A 20917-nucleotide genomic window follows, 5' to 3' on the forward strand; every position below is an offset into this window, starting at 1 on the left:
AGGCACATCTGAGAATTCAAAGGTTTAATTGATGTCCCCTCTTTAACTGGAGTCTCCCAGACCCCAGATCAGAGGAAAGCACCAGATACCAGGATGTAGCTGGAAGTCAGCCTGAACACAGCTTTCTCTCTGTATTGATCTTCCCTGAAAGATTGATATGTAGTTTGATCTCATCTCCAGAACACAGAAGGGTTGATACTAGTCCTGTGGAATTCAACCCAAAAGGCATTACCTGGTGCTTCATAGTTGTCAGGCTCAGGTTCAAGCTGTGAATAAAACTGTGCATACAAGTGATCTAATTATGCATGCAAATATCTCGTTAGAGCTCCAGCTGATTATTTGCCTCTGTAATTTCTGTAGTAAAGAACAGCATATTATAGCCAAGCATTTTTATACATGAGGTTCTAAAAGGCTGAAGCTCATCAAGCAAAGAGTTTCTTTTCCTAGGACAATAAAACTGTAGAACAGCAGAAGCAGCATCTGTATGATCATCCCGTGGGGGCAGGGGCCACCTGCTCTGAAAGGCCAAAGACCTTGCAATTAAGGCAAAATCTGCTCAGAGGGCAGGAAAAGTTTCTTCTCAACTCTCAGTAGTTAAAAGTTGGTGCACACCAAGGAGCATGAGAGCTTCAATCCTTTGAGAACTCTGCATATTTTGCGTAGATACAAGCCTCTCCCTTTGTAATCCTCTGAAATCCTTGGCTTTAATAATAGGGAATGACTGCCACTGATATCAGAGGACAGTATGGAAATTCACTGTCTTTAACGTATTTCAGATTCAGTGACCTTCTTCATATACTCTTACTTTCATGTTAAAGAGGAAAGGGAAGTGGATATTCTTGCATACTTGAATTGTCTCTATTTACACATATGCAGCGTGTTCAAGAAAGCCTAATAAAAATTAAATTAAAGCCAGTTAATACCTAGTTCATACCTTGAGGATACATTTCTGATTTGGAATATAAGTGCATGGAGATACATGAGACCCAGTTTCAGCCCAGTTTTCTACAGGTTATTCAAAAAAAAAAAAAAAAAAAAAAAAAAGACAAAAGATTACATTATTTTAATTATTTCTCAAATTGACTTATTCTGACATTCATGGATGTGTAATGATTTGTATTCAGCATCCTTATAAATGGGGAAATCATAATAACAAAGAATAAAATGCTTCCTTTCCACAGTTTTTGCAATGTATACCACGTCTGATTTTTTTACCTAGCATGCAGCAAGCACCAGTGATTCATGTGTGAGTGAAAGCCTTCTATAAAAGTTTATGTACCTGATATCATTAGCAGTAGGTCACTTTTAAATATCTTTTGAGCCTCCCTTCCTATTTCATGATCTTCATTTCAATAAAACAGGTTTATTAAAGAAAGAAAGAAGACGCTCAGGCAACTCAAATTGCACAACTCATGAAGGAGAATGTAATTCAAGCGTAAACATATTGCCAGCATTTTCAAATAGGTCTCACATATTAAGCAAAACCCACAGACAACATTTTCAAGAGCTTTGCAGTGTATTAGGAACTTAATATTGTAGAATTAGAAACTTGATGCTATGTATTTATGACCCTAGTCATCTGGAGAAAGGTTCAAAACCTGGAATTAGACCTTACAGACAGCCTTACTGGAAGGACATATGCAGTTTTGATCCTGAAAATCAGACCATGAATTAACATAATTGGCATAATGCAGCCTAAATCACACAGAGTATTTATATCATGTCCATCAATTGCCTATAGAGTGCCCAGAAGTTTTAGGCCCTTCAATGCAATGACTTCAGCCAGGGACAGGGAAACAGCCTCCACTTGGCATCAATGCTGCGCTGGGTGCAGATGGCAGGAGCCTGGTTCTGGCTCACAGGCAAATGCCTCTCTCTGATCAAGCTCATTCTTCAAGTTCATACTGCTCACTTCTCATCTTCCAAAACCTGAGCAAGGATAGGGCTCTTCTTTTGGTACAAGAACCACTGGAGAACCTAAAAAAGAGGAATAGGTCACAGTGTTGCATCCTTGAACTGAGAAAAGAGAGACTTTTATCTCATTTACCCTAGGAGAATGAACTAATTGTCTATGATACTGGCTAGAGGAGCTGATCACCAGCCCTCGCTGAAACTGCACAGCAAGGAAGGATGCTGGAAACCACTGAGCTAGAGAGAGATGAGGAAATCAAGCATGAGTAAATGCCTTGAGGCAAGCTTTTCTCTCTTTGTCATCTTACTCATCCACTTTATTTTCTTCTCTGTTCATGTAAGTAAGAATATCTGGAAAAGAAAATGCAGAAAGATAGAGGAATTGCACCCCGGAAAGCATTTACAAGGAGCTGGATTTCTGCCTGGAAGTAAAAGAGGAGTAGGTGTTTCCTTTTGCCATGCATCTTGCCAACAGACTATAAAGTGCTACAGCAATCTCTCTCTTGTGAAAGATGGGAAGTCTCATCTATGCAAATACACAAACATGATAAAAAATGTTAATATGCTGAAGAACTGTGGGGAAAAAAAATACAGCAAGCATATAACTGTGGGAGGTTATTATTTCAAAGTTGTTAGATTCAGAAGTTTAAAAGTGCGTTGTTGTTGGTTCCCCCCATCCCCCCCCTCCCTCACCCCCACATTCTTTTTTCATCTTTGTTGAAGATTATGCAGAATCACTTGTAGTATTCCAGATACTTTCACCTGAAAACTGAAAAAAAAAATTCCAGCAAGTATGGTACTCCATAGAGATAAATTTTCTCATGGGGATTATATCTCAAATATGATATGCTGATGAGTGTAGAAGTAATGCACTGCCTTAAGGAACAGAATGATCTATATTTATAGCAGAGATTTGGACCTGAGAAATTTGAACATATATTTTGCTATCATTTTGGCAGTGCATAGAAACAATAGCCATGATCAGTTTCTGCAGCGTCCTTGGCACCACACACTTGCAGCATAAACAATAGGTATTACTTCAAATGACTCAGAGTCCACATTTTTAAAAGCCAAATGTTAAAAACAATATTGTCATATTTGTAATGTGGGAAACTGAGGTGCAGCGAGAGTGAATTCTTTATCCACAAGCTCAAAGAATACATTTAGCAGAGATGGACTAGTTTTCTCATGTCAAGCCCCAGTACCTGTTACATTATCCTCTATGTTTTCTGATTCTTCACTGCTAAGCATATTCTTAAAAAACAAACAAACAAACAAAAAACAAATAAGGAATACTGAAGTACTGCATCCAGGTCTGGGGCCCCCTGAACAAGTAGGATGCAGAGCTGTTGTAGTGGGTCCAAAGGAGGGCCATGAAGATGCTCAGAGGGCTGGAGGACCTCTCCTGTGAAGAGAGGCTGAGGGAGATGGGCTTGTTCAGCCTGGAGAAGAGAAGGCTCTGAGGAGACCTTGATGAGGCCTTCTAGTACTTGAAAGAGGCTTACAAGCAGGAGAGGGACCTGCTTTACACAGTCTGATAGTGACAGGACAAGGGAGAATGCCTTTAAATTAAAAGGGGGGAGGGATATATTTTTTTATATATATATATAAATATATAATCTATATTTAGATTATATGTTAGAAGGAAATTATTTACTTAGAGGATGGTGAGGCCCTGGTTCTGCTGCCCAGAGAAGGGTGAGTACCCTACCTCTGGAGGTGCTTGAGGACAGGCTGGACAGGACCGTGTGAAGCCTGATCTGGCAGGGGGCAACCTGCCTATGGCAGGGGGTTTTTTAACTAAATGATCTTTAAGGTCCTCTCCAACCCAAGCCATTCTGTGACATTATGATATGATTCAATTAAATACAATGTTATTGTGACTTTTTTTTTTTTTTAATATATCACTTGACGTAAGCTGTATTCAAATTCATTTTCAATAAGCCCATCCACAGCGCAGAGGTTTGTGTCTGCCATTTCTTTTTAATCAAATTATAGGTCTGCTCTAGCAGAATGCTAGGCTTCTTAGAAATTAATCAGTATTTTTTTTCTCTCTTTTGTTTTATCTCTATTTTGTTTCAAATGTTTTGAGCTGTTTCTGGCAGGCTCTCTGCCTTTTGGATTGTTCTTTGCTTCCTGTGGAAAGTTTATGTAGTTTGTTTTAGTTTCTTTCTTTTCTTGCTTGTAATAAGAGGATGTCTGAATAACATGAAGAGGCCTTTCCAGGTATAATTTTTATGTCATGTATGAAATTAAAATTGCATCCCACTAAAAATAATTAAGAATGAACTAGTCACTGCTTGAACATTGTGTTAATAAATCTAGATATAACCATGTTTTAAACCATGCCTTCTTGAGAGCCATGAGAAGTTGTATATGAGGGAGAAAGAACATTACAATCCCTTGTCTCTTTACATCTATTGTAGAGTTTATCATTTCCATGTGCATATATCATTGATGGGCAGCCACTATTCAGATTTATTAAGGGTAAAAATTCTGAAGACTCTCTAATTCATAACTCAGATTGCCAGTTCTCAACCAACACCTCCAGGTCTGTTTCCTCTGCACAGTCTTCAGTCACTCTGCCCCAAGCTTGGGGTTTTTGTAGCTGAAGTGCAGGACCCAGCACTTGGTCTTGTTGAACTTCATCCCATTGGCCTCAGCCCAGTGATCCACCCTGCCCAGATCACTCTGTAGGGCCTTCCTATCCCCAGTACATTCCTGCCATGTGTTAAAGGCAGAAAAGTGTGAATGCTTCACAGAGAATATACCTTCTGTTTAGAAAAGAATGTGCTGTGTCTCCAAGTTAAAGAAGAATTAATACCACAGTGGAATATGTACATGTGCTTTTTAGACAATTTTATTGTCTGTGGCTTAAAGCAGGTAAGATAATAACCTATCTCGAAGGCACACATCCAAATTTCATCTACAGTCTTAAATAGGCAATATTTTCCCTAACTACAAAAATCACAGCTTTTAAGCTTTTAATTCTCAGGACTCCAAATTTCAAGCTCCAGCTCTTGTTCTGGCTTACAGTCTGGGAACAGCTGTCTTCTACATCCTTGATTACAGCATGATTTCCTCTTCCATGGGATATTATTTTTTTAGGGTATATGAGCTGCAATTTGTGTATGAGTAGCAAGGAAATCACAAAACTATTATACTGAGGAACAGTAGATGCTAGGAGGTGAACAGAGTGATATAATTGTCTGTGGTGAAAGGGAGTCTTCAAAAGTTTTAGTAAGAGAGAAGAATTATCTGAGCATCCTTCTGCTATAGTTTTTGTTTGAGGAAAGTACTGGCATTCTTCTGTAGAGTCCTGGTGTGGAGTATTGCCTTATACAGTCCTTTTCAAACACTGAACTGGAGGATTTCCAGTAGAAGTAAAAGTCACTGTAGAGTAACTGATGCATGCAGGTTCTTTCATTCCATTGACAAAATAAAATATAGAAGCTTGGCGTGGTTCAAAATGTCTGAAAAATTTCTCTAGAAGACACTCCCTTAAGAAAAGTTTCTTTCTTTATCCAAGAAGATAGGACAGTAGAACCACCTCCATTCCCTAGAGTCTTACTCAAAGATTACTGCACTTAAAAAAAGAAAAAAAGAAAAAAAAAAAAAGACTGAAGAAGAGTGACTTTTAATGCATATGCTGTGTGACTCCAATCTCATGACAAAATCATTTCTTTGCCCCTGTAATAGCCTTGGTTTTTTAGCCTCAAAATTTTTGTCTATACTGAAACCACTGCAAAACAGAGCACACTCTTCTTCACTACATTCAGGAAACTGAAAGTGTCCCTGCTCTCCTCAGAACATGTAAGCAAGTAATGTGGCAAAAATGTGATACAGGGCCACCTCTGGCAGCAAACTGAACAATCATGATGTCTTCTAGGTCTGTCAAACCAGAAGGAAAAAAAACAAAAAAAAAAACCAAAGTCTTAAAAAGTTGCTTTAACTGCAAGTGAGACTTGAGACTTACCATAAACCTGTTTTCAAAGCACACTCTCTGCAGAAGACGAAACAAACAGTTCCCAGACTGCTGTGTGTCACATCAAGTAGAAGTATCTACCTATCCTCTGTCACCCATGCCAAGATAAACAGAAGTCTCACAGACTGCTTTTCAACGGGGCCTAAAAACAGCCCTAACTCAGCTATATCTGAGGGATTTATTCCATGGGCAAAACATTTCCCTTAGCTTATTTGCTTCTCCAGATTATATTTAGCAACTGTCCTGAGAGTAGTTGTTCCATCCCTTCCCATTTGCCCTCAGGCTGCTTTCCTGAGAATCCAATGGGCTCCCACTGGTCATGCTGTATGCTCCACGCTCTTGCTCAGGGTCCAGCTCAAGACCAAACCCCCTTTTCTGCTTGCTATTAGCTTTAAATGAAAGAAACTCAGATTATTATTACTTCTTTTAAAATAATTTTCTGACAGAAGTGTATAATTTATCAAAGAAGTGAAGAGAACATTTAAATTTAAATAGCATACCTTTTCATTTGATTTGTTTGTTCATTTTGACATGATTTCTTGGTATTGAAACAGCAGTTGCAGTATCTCTCCTGGTGTCACATAGTGCCATAGTGATAGCTGTAGCACAGAAAACAACATGCCACAACATACCGTGAAATAATGCAAACAGGGACAGCTTGTACTAGCATGCTTATTGTGAGCTGCAACTCTCATTTTTTCTAGATCAAAAAGTCTCTTCTTCGTGTCAGAATGAAACCATGACACTGAACAAGACACAGAGTATGTGGTTAATGCAGTAATTAGGGAAACAACTGTTTGTTTGTTTGTTTGTTTGTTTCACATTAACGAGAAGCAGAAAGCATCTTTGGTGTATAGATAGCTACAGAAAAGGCCTCAGTAGATCCAGGATCAGCATTTTTGGCTGTCTCTTGGAATATACACTGTAGAATGGTTTCTCCTATAGCTCACAGGACGGATTGTGGGCTGTTGCGCTGCAGAAAAAATAAATAAGGGTACAATTCTCTGGTGCAGTTGATGTCGAAAGGAAACAAGTCAGCCGGACCAAAAAGAAAAAAATAAATGTGTATTGAGTTTGTAAGGGAATAGTTAAATGAAACATACTAGCTGCAAATGGCATTTACCTTAAGCATTAATCACAGTAATTGTTAGTAGAAAGCTTTACCACTTTAAATGGACAAGAAAAGTAGTTAATCATTCATGTAGGTAAATATTATCAGTGTACTTACAGATAAGATACTTTTGCATTTTTGGTCTGTAAGAGAAATCCTGCACCACAGAGGTGTGCTAATTTTGTGGATGAGCCACGGAGGGCCCATATCTGAACAGAAATTAAATAAATATCTAATCTCTGTGTATATATCAATTCTTCGCACAGCAGATTAAGGAACACAGATTTTGAGGTAACTGAATGATTTCAGCACCCTCCAGAGGTAGGGTATTCTTTAATTAATTCAATACTCACATGATACAATGAAGTAAGTATTCTTGAAGAAGGCACTGGTCTTTGGAACATCCCAGGGCAAGAAATCCTGCAAGATACTTAGAATCTCTTGAATTTTGACCTCTTTTCTGTGTAGCGAAGAGCAACAGAGCTAAAGGGTTCTCATTATGGAAGATTCTATAGTCACGTGTCTAAGAGACTTTGCTGTAAAGAGGTGGAAGCATGTTCCAATCTGATAGAGGAGCTGTGAGGTGAATGCTGAAATCTTTGTCCACAGTGTCTATAGTGTGCACTAAGAGCACTCTTACATCTTCTGTAAAGAAAAGTGGCCATAATTGCATTTTCCAGGGCTCAGATCCTGTCATTGACACTGAATTGAGAATGCTTCTGGATCCTGATGTTTGGTGGTGTAGGAGCAAGGAAGGCCTAACACCTGGATTTCTCTTTAGAAACTGGCCAACTAATTCCCTTGTGGTCAATGAGGATTGGAAAGATCATAAGAGCAGGGAGACAGCCAGCAGTTGAAGTTGTATGTTGGCTGTGAGAAAGCTTTTTGAATTATTAGTGTATTTGTATGTCACCTAAATTTTTGCACGGTAACTACTTCTTTTCTTGGCTCTAGCACTGTCTGTTTATTCCTTGTCTTGGTCTTCATGAAGCATGTGTTGTTTTAATACTTTTCTCTCTTGAACACTCGTCCTGCAGAATCTGTAGTATTTTAAGTCTAATACAGAAACAAATCATTATGCGACACAACCCAAGAAGAAGAAATTCTGTAATACATGTGCTCAACAATAAATCAAGACACTGTTCTCTATCCAAAATACAGTCATGGAATTGCATGGTCTTACTTTTCTGGAAAAAAGTAAGAGGAGAACAACAGAGGAGAAAAAAAAAAAATGTATATGTGTCTTTTCCATTTGGCATTTCACTTTATTGCCAAACATTTTTTAATAATGCAGGATTTAGAGCCTCCTGAATACATCAGTTCTGGAAAGAGCACACGGGACTCAATAGTCTGAATGGCATCTCAAAGGACTGATACTGCACTGTCTTCATGGAACGGCAAATTGCTACTTACTATTACATCTCTACAGAACATGCAGTCACTGCACAGAGTAAGAAACCTACACTGCAGAATAAGGCACCCACCTTTCTCCTTGCCTAAAGAATGGGATGCAAACCTCTCTTGGAATACTGCTCAGGAGGTAATCTCTGTTTTAAATTAGTGTTAGGCACTGAAAGGACTGTGAAATGAGACAACACTGTGGTCAGTTTTCTTCCTCTCAGCTGTCCTTGTCTGGTGACCATGTTACAAGGTGTTATGGTCAGCAATGAAGCAGAGAGTATGCTGGGTCACAGAAAGAGAAGGTTACATGGCCTTAGTGCATCTGGGGAGCATGTCAGCCATGTGGTTCAAGGAACATGGAGTCTTGTCCAATATCACAGCCCTATCAGTATAGGTGAGTGGTTCCAGAGACAGTGTGTAGCATGAAAAGCATTCTGAAGGTGGAAGCACATAAAGGACCAGTTGTGTGTTTTTGCTGCTCTGTGGACAGGATTTAACCAGACCTCAAAAGGCCACAGCTGACGTCTTGCTTTTGGGGATGGGGTATCATCTAACACTGTGTGTAGTGTTTCCTCTGCGCTGTCTGCTCCTGCTGATATACTGAGAGCTCTATGTCTTTGTTTTAAAGGCTTCGAGGGAACAATTCCCCAGCCTGCTAAAATAAACAAGTATGTCTCCTGGACTGTAAAAATTCTGAATCAATTACCGAAACTGTCTGGGAAACTTAAATGGCTCTTTTAAAATCTGTTGTCAGATGTGTTCAGGAAGAAGTAAGGGAAAGCAAATCTCTGCTTGCACTTTATTTCTGTTAGCCCAGTGAGAAAATGCCTTCCCCCTCAAACACTCCCATCTCTACCTCCCTCCCCTTCTCTCTCTCTTGAATAGTGACACATTGTAGGAACTAACAACCTGAACAGCCGCAAACTATGGCAGTAACTTCCACCCACACACCTCATTAGGCCTTTAACACATTTTCCTTTTCCTTTCCCCAGCACTACTAACTGGCACAACTGTGAAGTTGCCCTTTCACATTATAATTGGAAGCAGTCAGAGGTTTTTATGCTCTGTAATTTTGTAATTATATGGTCTGTCACTTACTGGACACTGGTCTGTCTGGTCATTTCAGGTTTTGGGTCTGTCCAGCAGTCATTAATTATCAAGGAGTCCTCAGCAGCCCATATACAACTTCTGTTAACAGAATTTCTTTAGTTATGTAGCTTAGTTTTATTTTGTCCCCCCCTCCCCCTCCCCCCTTTTTTTTTTTTTTTAATTTGATGTGTGAATGGAGAAACTACAACATTCTTAATGGAAACATCGATGTTACATCCTGTAATGAGCTCGGAAGACCTGGTTCGATATTTTATCCCAAGTGAAACAGTGGATATTTTATCTCATACTGACACACCGCAGTTCTCCAATTGGCATTATTCTGAATTTGGTGTGTCCAAGTTGTCTGACATGCTGCTGCTTACCCTATGCAGGAGTTTTGGGGATCATTTACAAAAGCTTATGAGGGAGTTCTGTACCCAATTCTATTGAGTTTTATGATCATTTGCATGCTGACTTGTCCTTTCTGACCCCTGCTCCTTATTCCTGTTTGCTAACCCCCGTCAGTTTGGGAAGATTTATTATTTCATAGATGTATTTCATTTTATTCACCTTTTTCCTAAAGAATGGTCTCACAGGGTAAGTAAAAACTCAGCTGACAAGTTTCCTGATTCTTCGTGCCATTTTAACTTGCTTTGTGAAGGCAAATGACGAGCTTCTTCCTCAGAAAGATGTAGTACTTCCATAGCTCATTGGTGAGATGAGGTTTCACTGGTAGTGATGTTGGATGATGGGCACAAAGAAAATTAGATATGTATATTAGGAACCCACACAAGCATGTAATGAATTAAACAGATATAATTGAAGCTGATTCTGTGGCAGATATTTCCTAAATATTGGATTAGGAAAGTGTAAGCTAAACATCAAGAAAGGATTGAAGGATTTAAAATTATGAAGGTGTCAGAAGAGCAAGTGATGTTATAATGCAAATGTACAACCACAAAGTTGGTGGTATAGCTATGATGATAGGTAATAGTTATTGAACAAACAATAATACAGTAATAGGATCTATGGCACTAAGATGTGGATTTTAAGTTAGAAGTGATGTTGTTTTTTTCTTGCTGTTTGTTTGTTACCATTCAATGTCCTTCAAGGATTTCTATATTTCAGACTTAGAAATCCATCGGCTATGCTTTGAATATCAGATATAAGAAATTCCAGCACTTATCCATTCTGCTTCCTACCACTTTGTTTGGCCTTTTGCTTGGAAACTGATTATCAATTATTAATAAATAAATAAATAAAGGGGTGATTAGTTTTCTTAAAATCTTTTAATTCTATAATTGCATATTGTGAAAGCTTTTTGTTTTGTTTTCTATAAGCCAGAGGAAGTTGTTACAAGTCTGTATGTTCATGGGGCAGCTGAGATGGGATCTCAAATATAACTGAATTCTGTGGAGTTTCTTGTAACATGCATAGAAACCTTAAAGTTTCCTTCCATCTGCAGTATTTTTGATTCATAGCAGTAAAACAAAACTCTGGTATTTTCAAACTCTTGTAGAAATGTCTTTGGAGTTTCATGAAGAAACAAGGGATGCTGGAGGGCAGGTATTTGAAGGGTATCAATGAATCAGACTCCTTGCTCATAGCCAGAACATTAAGCTGCAGTTTCAGCTTCTGTGTTAATCAGTACTGGCAAAGCACAGACCCAGTGCAATTAACTTTTTCTGCAGTGGAAGGAGAAATCTTAAAACCTCATAAGTGCTATGCCATGCAATTCCTGAAGGTATTCAGTTATTGCAACAAAATTATATAACAACAATGTTGAGTAAAATATAGAGGTTTGAAAGTGACAACAGGGAAATCAAATACTGATACATTAAGTTATACAGGTTACTGCAATCTGAGATCCACAGGGTGTGTATATCAGTGAGATTTAGCTGACTTCTTGTGTTCCTCATTGCATTCTGAATCAAAACTGAAATGAAGACAAATTGTGTATGCATAAAGAAAGCTACAGAACTCTTCTGATGCAAAAGTAGAGTATATTTTATACATCAGAGAGTAACAAAATTGGAAAGAAAAAAAAAGAGAAAAAAAATATTTATTTCATTCTTCATTAGCTTACAAAACTAGCATGTGCATCAGGCCTTTCAAGACAAGACCTTTAGTCATGTAAAGGGATAAATAAAGATGTGCAGAGAGTAAACACTGACTGTGAAGGGAATGTCAGTCAGAAGAAAGCTTCTGTGAATTTTCTTAATTATCTGGTCCTTGACCATGTCAGAGAAGACAATGAAGAGGAAAAGCCTACAGTTCAGTTAGGCATAGATGTTAGACGTTATTATTTGAAATTGTGCAATAATAACAGATTAAATTGGGAAGGGGGTGGGGGGGGGTTGGAGAGGGGGGAAGGAAGTGTGAAAAGCTGAAAGTACAGCTCCTCAGAACATGTGGAAGATATTTCACTTTCTTCTTCTCATTGAAAGCAGATCTCATGTCAGGGATGTCTGAGGCTCTCATCTGACCCCTGGGCTCTAGGATGACCTACTATGGATTACTGCATGCATGCGAATTGGTTGTGGTGATTCTACACGAATATTAACAGAAATCAAATTATAAAGCTCACAGAGTGCATTGCAGCTTCCTCATCTGTCTATTTAATAACATTAGGAGAAGAAAAAATTAATTTGGGCAGGGCTTTCCTTTGAAGTTATAGACATTCTTATTACTCTGCATATTACCGTAGCCTTTATCAGTTCCAGTGAGAGTTCATGAGCTCACTGTAGAATCTAATATGCAAATGTAGACTAAAATGATATGCTTTCCCCCAGAAACTCATGACTGCTGTTTTTTCATGGAAGGCCATATTTGTGGGCATCATCTTTGAACATAAAGCAGTGATCTGGGCTTTAAAAATGTCCCTGTAGCAATCAGGAAGTCACACCAGGAACTTGGAAATAGAAACAGTCTCAGAAAACATGTTCGTTATGGGAAAGAGATCACAGTGGTTTTCACTGTTCGTCACAGATTCAGAAAGATGATACCAGCAAAGCTGTTAAGTGCAATGTCACTGAGCTGTGATATAGTACATAACATTTCAGAGAGTACATAAGATCTCAGAGAAATTTACTGAAGTTGCCTTTATTGTTGTTTACATCTCTTAGATAGGAAGACTAAAATGTATGCTAGTGAAATGACTTGTTCCCACTGACTCTGTCACTGAGATAATCATAGAATCATAGAACAGCTTGGGCTGGAAGGGACTTCAAGGATCATCAAGATCCAACCCCCCTGCCACATACAGGGTTGCCAGCCACAAGATCAAGTACTAGACCGTATTGCCCAGGGCCACATCCGTCCTGGTCTTAAACACCATCTATGGATGGGGTATCCACAGTCTCTCTAGTCAACCTGTTCCTGCACCTGACTACTCCCTCAGTTAATAACTTTCCCCTGACATCTAGCCTAAATTTCCCTTCCATTAGTTTAAAACCATTCCCCCTCTTCCTATCACTATCTCCCCGTATAAAAAGTTTATTTCCTTTGTGTTTATAAACTCCCTTTATATATTGGAAGGCCACAATGAGGACTTCTGACAGCCTTCATTTTTTCAGGCTGATCAAGCCCAGTTCCTTTAGCTTGTCTTCATAGGAGAGGTGCTCCAGCCCTTGGATCATCTTTAGGGCCCTGCTCTGGACTCTCTCCAGGAGCTCCAAATCTTTCCTGTACTGGGGCCCAGACTTGGATGCAGTACTCCATCTTGGACCTCACGAGAGCAAAATAGTGGGGGACAATCCCCTCTCTTGTCCTGATGGCCACTTCTCTTCAGATTGAACCCAGGATACCACTGATCTTCCAGGCTGCAAGCGCACACTGCTGTCTCAGGTTCAGTTTTTAGTTGACCAGGACTTCTAAATCCTTCTCAGCAGTTCTACTCTCAAGGAGTTCTTCTCCCAGTTTGTATACATAGCTAGAACTACCTTGACCCAAGTGCAAAACCTTACACTTTGCTTTGTTGAATCGCATTAGTTTCACAAGGGCCCACCTTTTGAGTTTGTTGAGGTCCCTTTGGATGGCATCCCTTCCTTCTAATTTGCCAATTGCACTGCTCAGCTTGGTATCATCGGGAAAGTCGCTCAGGGTGCACTTGAACCCATCACTGGCATCAATGATGAAGATATTGAAAAGCACCAGTTCCAAGACAGAACCCTGAAGGACATCACTCATCACCGGCCTCCTCCTGGACATAGTGCCATTTACCATAACCCTCTGTCTATGGCCTTTGAACCAATTCCTTATCCTCTGAATAGCCCACCCCTCAAATCCGTATCTCTCCAAGTGTCAACCACACTGCTCATCTTGATGTCATCCTCAAACTTGCTGAGAGTGTACTCAATCTCGTCAAAGATGATGAGATAATGAGATATATGATGAGATGATTGGAGAATCAGACCTTTGGAGTCAGACTGGAGCTTGAGGTCAGCAACTCTTTAACTCCAGACTAGGCATGAATTATCAAAGAAACTGGGCTTTCATCTGGCAGTGAGCTATGTACAGTGAGCAAAGATGTTAATTTGTAATAACTGACAAGGTTTTAGCTATGTTCTGAAGGTAACATCTGGGAACTTAAATTCATTTCCATGTTTTTAAGATTCTTAGAATTTATTTAAAGAAATGTTTCATGCATCATCTGGAAACTTATTTTTAGCTTCTTCTTGGATCTTGGCTGTCCAGTTTCCAACCACTCCTTATCTTGGCATTTTCTTAGACAACAAATACTTTTGATGTAGGTCATCAGAGTGGTTTAATTCATCCCTATTTTTTCTCAGAGTTACATGGTGCAATCTGGGTTATTCCTACAGTGTGATCTGCACTGCTTCTCCTTCAGCTACCTATCCAACTACCTATCCCTGAAACTCAAACACTCATAGAGAAAGAGGAGACCTCAAGGAGTCATCAATTGCCTAATCTTCCTGTTAAAGCTTAGAGATAAAATTCTCACATTGCTTTGTAGTAATGTATCTAAACTGATCTCCATACACTAATGTTCTGTAGAAATTTTGACCAGGTGGAAAAGAGCTCTAAATGTATCGCACAGTTGAGCCTATTTGTGTCCTTGAACTTAAATAGAGGAAACATTAAACATTAGACGAGCGAATTGAAATCCAGTCTTCCTCATTTGTTCTTTCTGTTTTTCCAGCCATACAGGTCAGATTTCAGTACACTTGGAGGGAAGGCCAGTGAACCATTAAATTTTAATTCATTTCTAGCTCTACTGTTATTGAAAGAGTTTTAGTATATCTCCAACCCATACCAGTCAGAACGTGATATCCCCAGACTTGTTAGGAATTATTCCTCTTGAAAATATATGACAAATGAGGAGTTTGTGTGATGAAGACACAGTTGGACAGTTCAGATATCTTTTCCTATTTTTTCCTGCTTTTCTGTAAGATTCCAGCCAACACCTGTGTTCTCTGTGGTGCCAGCCATACCACAGCATGCTTAATTTAAGGAGTTAGAGACTGAGCCATTGAGCTCAGATGCCAATTATTCCAGAAAAGAAGTAAGGAGAGTGGGAAATTGAATTTAATGACTGAAGGGGGTCATGGGTTTTCAGGTATTTGCACCACTGAATGTATAGTTAGAATAGCAGCAGAAAGACCTGGATATTCCTATGTAATAAAGTATATGAGATTTGCTGAGAGGGAAACTACAACACACTGTTCTGCTGCAATAGCAACACTAAGCCTTCCACCACTTTAAAATCACAGATTCAAGACCATTGCCTGCTGGTGGTAGCAGAGGGATTTTAATTTGGTTTTGAGTTTGCTCAGTTTTAATGATTGCTCTGATATAGAGAAAATAAAAATTTGAATGAGTTGTTAGGTTTCTTTGTTGTTGTTATTGTTGTCATGTAATCCCTTAGACATTTTGCTGCTGATAAGATTTCTTCAGATGAAAGGGGGAAAATGAGACACCTCTGCTTTTTTTATGAAGGGGAAACCCTGATTCTTGCATTGAGTAGCAGCCCCGGTGTCACTGTGTGGTAGTGCTTTGGAAGAAGAGCCTGAGCTCATCCTGAGCCTCTCTAGATTAACAGGTAGGTGATCTGGTACCAGGTAGTTTGAAGCATAAAATAAGGAAAGTGGGACAGGAATTTACATGTTTGTCATTTCTTCTTCTGGACTAAACCCTCTGTCAACAGTTCAGGCCCCTGGCTAATGGGATGGAGGAACACATGGACCCATGCCCTGTGAGAATTGGAAGGGGGGTAGGGAAAAGTAGGGAGTTGGGCCTAAAAACTAAACAACAGCAATGAGCTAAGGGAGAAAATTTACTAAGTATGATAGCAGAATGCAAGATAACACAATGCAATATAATTGGAATTGAAGCTAATAAATCAAATTAATGAGTGTCCAAAACCAATGGCCTTACTTACACCAAGCCCACTTAATAGGGTATCTGAGAGTTTGTTGCGGGTCTCTCCCTGCAGTCCTGCCTGATTCAATCCATTTAAAGGGGAACAGCCTTTCTTGCAACTTGTGAGTCCTATGCCACTGTGCTATCCAGCTGCTCCAGAGCGAAGTGTCTTAACTATGTGCGTCTCTTCCTCTGCTTCTGTTCAGCGCCTTCCCACATTCTTCTACTTTTCATTTCCAACTTCCACAGCATTGTTTACTGCACAGCCAATGCCAAATAGGATTAAACCTGATAAAGAGAAGCAGATGCATTACATCTGGCAGAAAGCAAAAGATCAGCGTTTGGCACAAGGGTTGATTGTTTGTGACAAGGCTTTGGAATGTAATTAATTTTGAAAAGATGGATGCCATTCATACTCACCAGATGTGCCAGAGAGGGAGATGCCAATTTTTTTTCCAGGAGGATGGCTTGATGCCTGCTGACTCTTATTTGTGCAGCTCCATGGGTGTCGAATAAAATGATGTCTCCTTGGATGGCAACAAAGAACAGGCTATTCTCTACAGAGCTGCTGCATATGCAGTGACAAAAGGGGCTTTACTCTTGATATTGATGTAGTTATTCTGAGATAATATGTTTATTTATTTATCTATCTGACCCTCTATCTACGTATTTTGAGCTTTTGTCTACAATTAAATTCTGTGCAGAACTAGCATTAGTCTGAAGTCATAAGCAGACAAACACAGACAGACACAGACTAAAGAATGTGCACAACTACATAAATAATTGTTCATGCAGAATGGGAAATGAGATAAAATGCAATTTCCTCATAGTATGGCTTTTTTTTTCTCTTTTTTTTTTTTTTTTTGCTCACTGGGAAAACTTCTCCAGATGTACATCTCGCTTCTGGCAAGGGAGAAAGTGTGATTTTTTTATTTTTTATTTTTATTTTTTCCATTCCTGGTAAACTTTGCTACTGAACAGACGGAATAATACAGGGCACAATCTGCAATAAGGTGGAGCTGTTAGTGTTTCCTTTTACTGGGATTTAAAGTTTCTGTAAAGCTGATAGCAGAGGTGACAGGCTTTTAATGGGGCAGGTAGTTTACTCTTGCCAACTGGTGGCTGCTCTTAATACAAAGCACATCCTCTGTGCTTGACTATGGATGTCTGTGGGTGTAAGCTGCGGAAACCACAGGGCAAGATGAAGCATGATGGAAAAAAAAAAAAAAAAAAAGTGTCCAGGAAACTTATTCCTCCACCATGTGAAGAAGTTATTTACAGATAAACTCAGTGCTAGTACATTAGCATAATTTTTATAGCATAGCTGATGCTTCCGGTCTGCCAAACCTCTGCCTTCTGCCTTAGGCTCCAGTTCAGCAACTGAGAGCTTCTTCCAGAAAGAAGTTTGTCATGAGTGGAATAATAGCATGATAGAATCACAGAGCCATAGAGTCATAGAATAGCCTGGGTTGGAAAGGACTGCAATGATCATCTAGTTTCAACCTCCCTGCTATGTGCAGGATCACCAACCACCAGACCAGGCTGCCCAGGGCCACATCCAGCCTGGCCTTGAATGCCTCCAGGGATGGGGCATCCACAACTGCCTTGAACAACCTGTTCCAGTGCATCACCACCCTCTGTGTGAGAAACTTCTTCCTAATATCTAAGCTAAACCTCCCCTTTCTCAGTTTAAAACCATTCTCCTTGTCCTTTCACTATCCACCCTCGGAAACAACTGTTCCCCCTCCTGTTTATATGCTCCTTTCAAATACTGGAAGGTAGCAATGAGGTTTCCCTGGAGCCTTCTCTTCTCCAAGCTAAACAGTCCCAGTTCCCTCAACCTTTCCTCATGGGAGAAGTGCTCCTGCCCTCTGATTATCTTTGTGGTCCTCCTCTGGATCTGATACAAGAGCTCCACATCCTTCCTGTGCTGGGGGCCCCAGGCCTGCACACAGTACTCCAGATGGGGCCTCACAAGAGCGAGGAGTGGAGGAGTGAGTGGAGACAGCAGCAGTGGTAAAACAACCCTACTCTTTCTTCCCTCCCCAGTCCCTATACGTCTGCCACAACTATAAAACCAACTCTGCTCAGCACCATCCAATGAAACTTCCTATAGGCCTCTTCTTGCCCTTTGGCTTTTTGGATCCAAGTGATAACAAAGGTGTCCTTTTCCATCAGTGAGAGATGAAATACATTTAGAGGATGTTTAGAACAACGATGTATCATAAGGGCATCTAACACAGAGGTTGAGAAGAGAGAAGACAGTCACAGGGCTAGAAAGATACTCAGGGCTGAGTCATTCCATAGCCATTAGACAATCCCACACAGCTCCCTTGCATTACAGCCTTATTGCAGTAGCTGGTGCATACCTCCACCCCAGTTTTCCTCACCAACCTCAAACCTCATCTGTTACCCCTAGGATAGGTAGACAAAAGTTCCAGTTTAGGCCGTATTAATATTAAATAGGACATTTTTTGTTCTGTAGAGAATACACTAGCCAAAATTCAGATGAGAAAAGGGAAAAGAAAGCAAGCTACCTCCCATCATCAAAAGTAAACAAAATGAGCTCAGGATTTTTCTACCTTTGAGATAAAAAATGGGAGGCCAGCTCTTTAATGCCTTTGTGTTTGTATATGACGTCATTTTGGTAATTAAAGATATTTTCTTTCCTTAAGCACTTTTTTATTCAGCAGAACTGATTGTACCAGTGTGATTTTTCTCCCAGCCTCCCATTGGACCTGTATTGGCTTCCTCCAGTCTCTGCAAATCCTGCTTCAGCCTCCAGCAAAAACTTGGCATCTCTGTGTTCTACTAGATGTGTTTTCCCCAGACTAATTTTCAGGGAGGCTTTATCAATTTTAATTAAAATGTTGCCATCTTGTTCAGTGCTTGGTGCTTGGAGTAAATATAAGCAGCAAAATATAGCTCATCCATTGCAGTGTGGAAGTATGAAGTGAAATTTAATGCCTTGTCATGATGGTGCTAATAAAACAAATGTGTGATCTTTTCTTTAAGATATTAGAGCATATTTTTATTTGATCTGAATATTGTTTATTTAAGATCTCTTATCTGGAAATATTATCGTGAGTTGATTTTGTTGACTGAAAGAATCTAGTGGAAATCAATTGGACAGTCAGTGCCTACACAAAGAAAGCAAACATCCTTCAACAACAACAAAAAAACCTAACAAAAACAAACAAAAAGAATGCTTTCTTTGTCACTTTGAATTGGCAAAAATCTTCAATTATGATGCTGTCAATAATGTGGGACCTTAAACTTCTAATGAAGCTTAGGGCAGCAGCTGATGATCAAGAAGAGAGCAACAAGAATAGGACTGTGGTGGAAAACATGGCCTGTTAGAAAAGACTGATGCACATGGGTATATCAAATGAAGTAATAAGAAAGAATCATGGCAACATGAAAACACAGATAAAAGCAGTTGGAAACAAGACAGAAGTAAGTAACTTTCTGTGGCTACTGAGGATAGGAAGGATAGTCTTGTCTTCAGTGGTAGCAAGAAGTTATTGCTCAGAGATGGGGAAAATGTTTCCAGCTGTTAGGTCATGAATCCTGGGGATACAGGACCTCCATCACTGAAGATTGTTATGAAGTGGTTGTACAGACAGTTGCCATGATGGTTCAAAAACAATTTGACTTATTTAAAAAAAGATTGTTATGAAGTGGTTGTACAGACAGTTGCCATGATGGTTCAAAAACAATTTGACTTATTTAAAAAAAAAAAAAACCCTTTCAAAATGCTTTCCAGCCCATTTTTTCACTGGATCTGCTTTCCTTCCTATCCTTATAAGGACAAAATGGTGATGTTGTTGGGTGGTTGTTCGAATGGTACATCTTCCTATCTCCTAGCCTTCTGCAGTTTAGAGTTTTTTTGAGATAGGGAAAGTACCCAGAATTTGCAACCAGTGTCTTGGCATCATGTGTTAAAAACAATCTGATATATTCAGCAGAAAATAATGCAATAAGGAAAATGAATATACTGAAATAACAAGGCAACTTTTCCCATAAGATTACTTAAAGCTATATCCTTAATTTATTTTCTCAGTAAAGCAGCATGTGTTTTAAGTATGTTTCCATTCCTTGGTACTTTTTGGGAACCAGCTGAGACCGAACAAATTGACAAAAAAGGAATGAAAATGCTGAAGAGATTTAGGAAAATGGTATACAATATTTACACATTCAAATACACAGTGCACACTTGACAAAGAATTTTGGAAGTCAGGGCTTAGATCCATTCATTTCAAACCCTTAAAGATAGGTTTACAAAGAGATCCATCTCTTCATCTCAAGAACTCTTTTTAGTGATAGAAACAGCAGTCACTATATTGAAATGCCGAAGAAAACATGAGGATTTGATCCAGTTGCCTGCACATAAAAATATAACGATGTTTTATTTTGTCTGCAGTCTGGTTGGCCTCCAGCTGTCTCACCAGGAGGGTGAAGACTTCCCATTGTTTCTGTATCATATTTGTGAGTTCTGTAAAGATGTTAAGTTGAACTCTCTAAGGTATCTCATGTGTGGGTAGCTGAATTAAACCCAGAGCAAATGTCTCTCCCATGCTCATGCATCATAATCTTATTACCCCTGTGATCATGAGGATGTCTTTTAGCCCCAAGAGGTTCTGAACATAGCTGTCTCCATCAAGCCAGAAACACTAATTTATTATAAACAAAAACAAAATTCTATTCTATTCTATGATTCTGTGATTCAAAAACAAACAAACACTCAATCAAAAAACACCAAAAACAAACAAACAAACGAAAAGCCCACTAATAGCTAGTGGATCTGAACTGACTCAAACACTCTGAATCTGTTCCTCACATAGAAAATTTAAATGGGTGACATTGGTGACAGTACTTGATAGCCTCATGTTGCCATTCCCTGGTCAAAAAAAGTTGAAGTAGAAACTCTATTCTGTAGGTGCTTCCTTTTACCTTGAATTTCTTGTAGTGCAAAGATTGATTAGTGTTGTTAGAGATCTCTGTGCCTGAACTCACAATTGCATTGAACACTGGTAGTG

General features: G+C 39.3%; 1 long non-coding RNA gene across 2 annotated transcripts; it reads right to left on the reverse strand.

The window, feature by feature from the left end:
• Positions 1-1347: 1347 nt before the first annotated feature.
• On the reverse strand, positions 1348-16629 carry LOC121108508. 2 transcript variants are annotated; one of them, XR_005843051.2, is made up of 5 exons: positions 16299-16629; positions 10068-16166; positions 7361-9596; positions 6397-6495; positions 1348-1977 (listed from the first exon to the last, which is right to left on the reverse strand). It is a non-coding gene; the product is annotated as an uncharacterized LOC121108508 (long non-coding RNA). The 2 variants fall into 2 exon arrangements; XR_005843050.2 differs by having other exon boundaries at positions 7361-16166.
• Positions 16630-20917: the final 4288 nt, after the last annotated feature.

This window comes from Gallus gallus, chromosome Z, assembly GCF_016699485.2.
Source record: "Gallus gallus isolate bGalGal1 chromosome Z, bGalGal1.mat.broiler.GRCg7b, whole genome shotgun sequence".
In the NCBI taxonomy this organism is placed as follows: domain Eukaryota; kingdom Metazoa; phylum Chordata; class Aves; order Galliformes; family Phasianidae; genus Gallus; species Gallus gallus.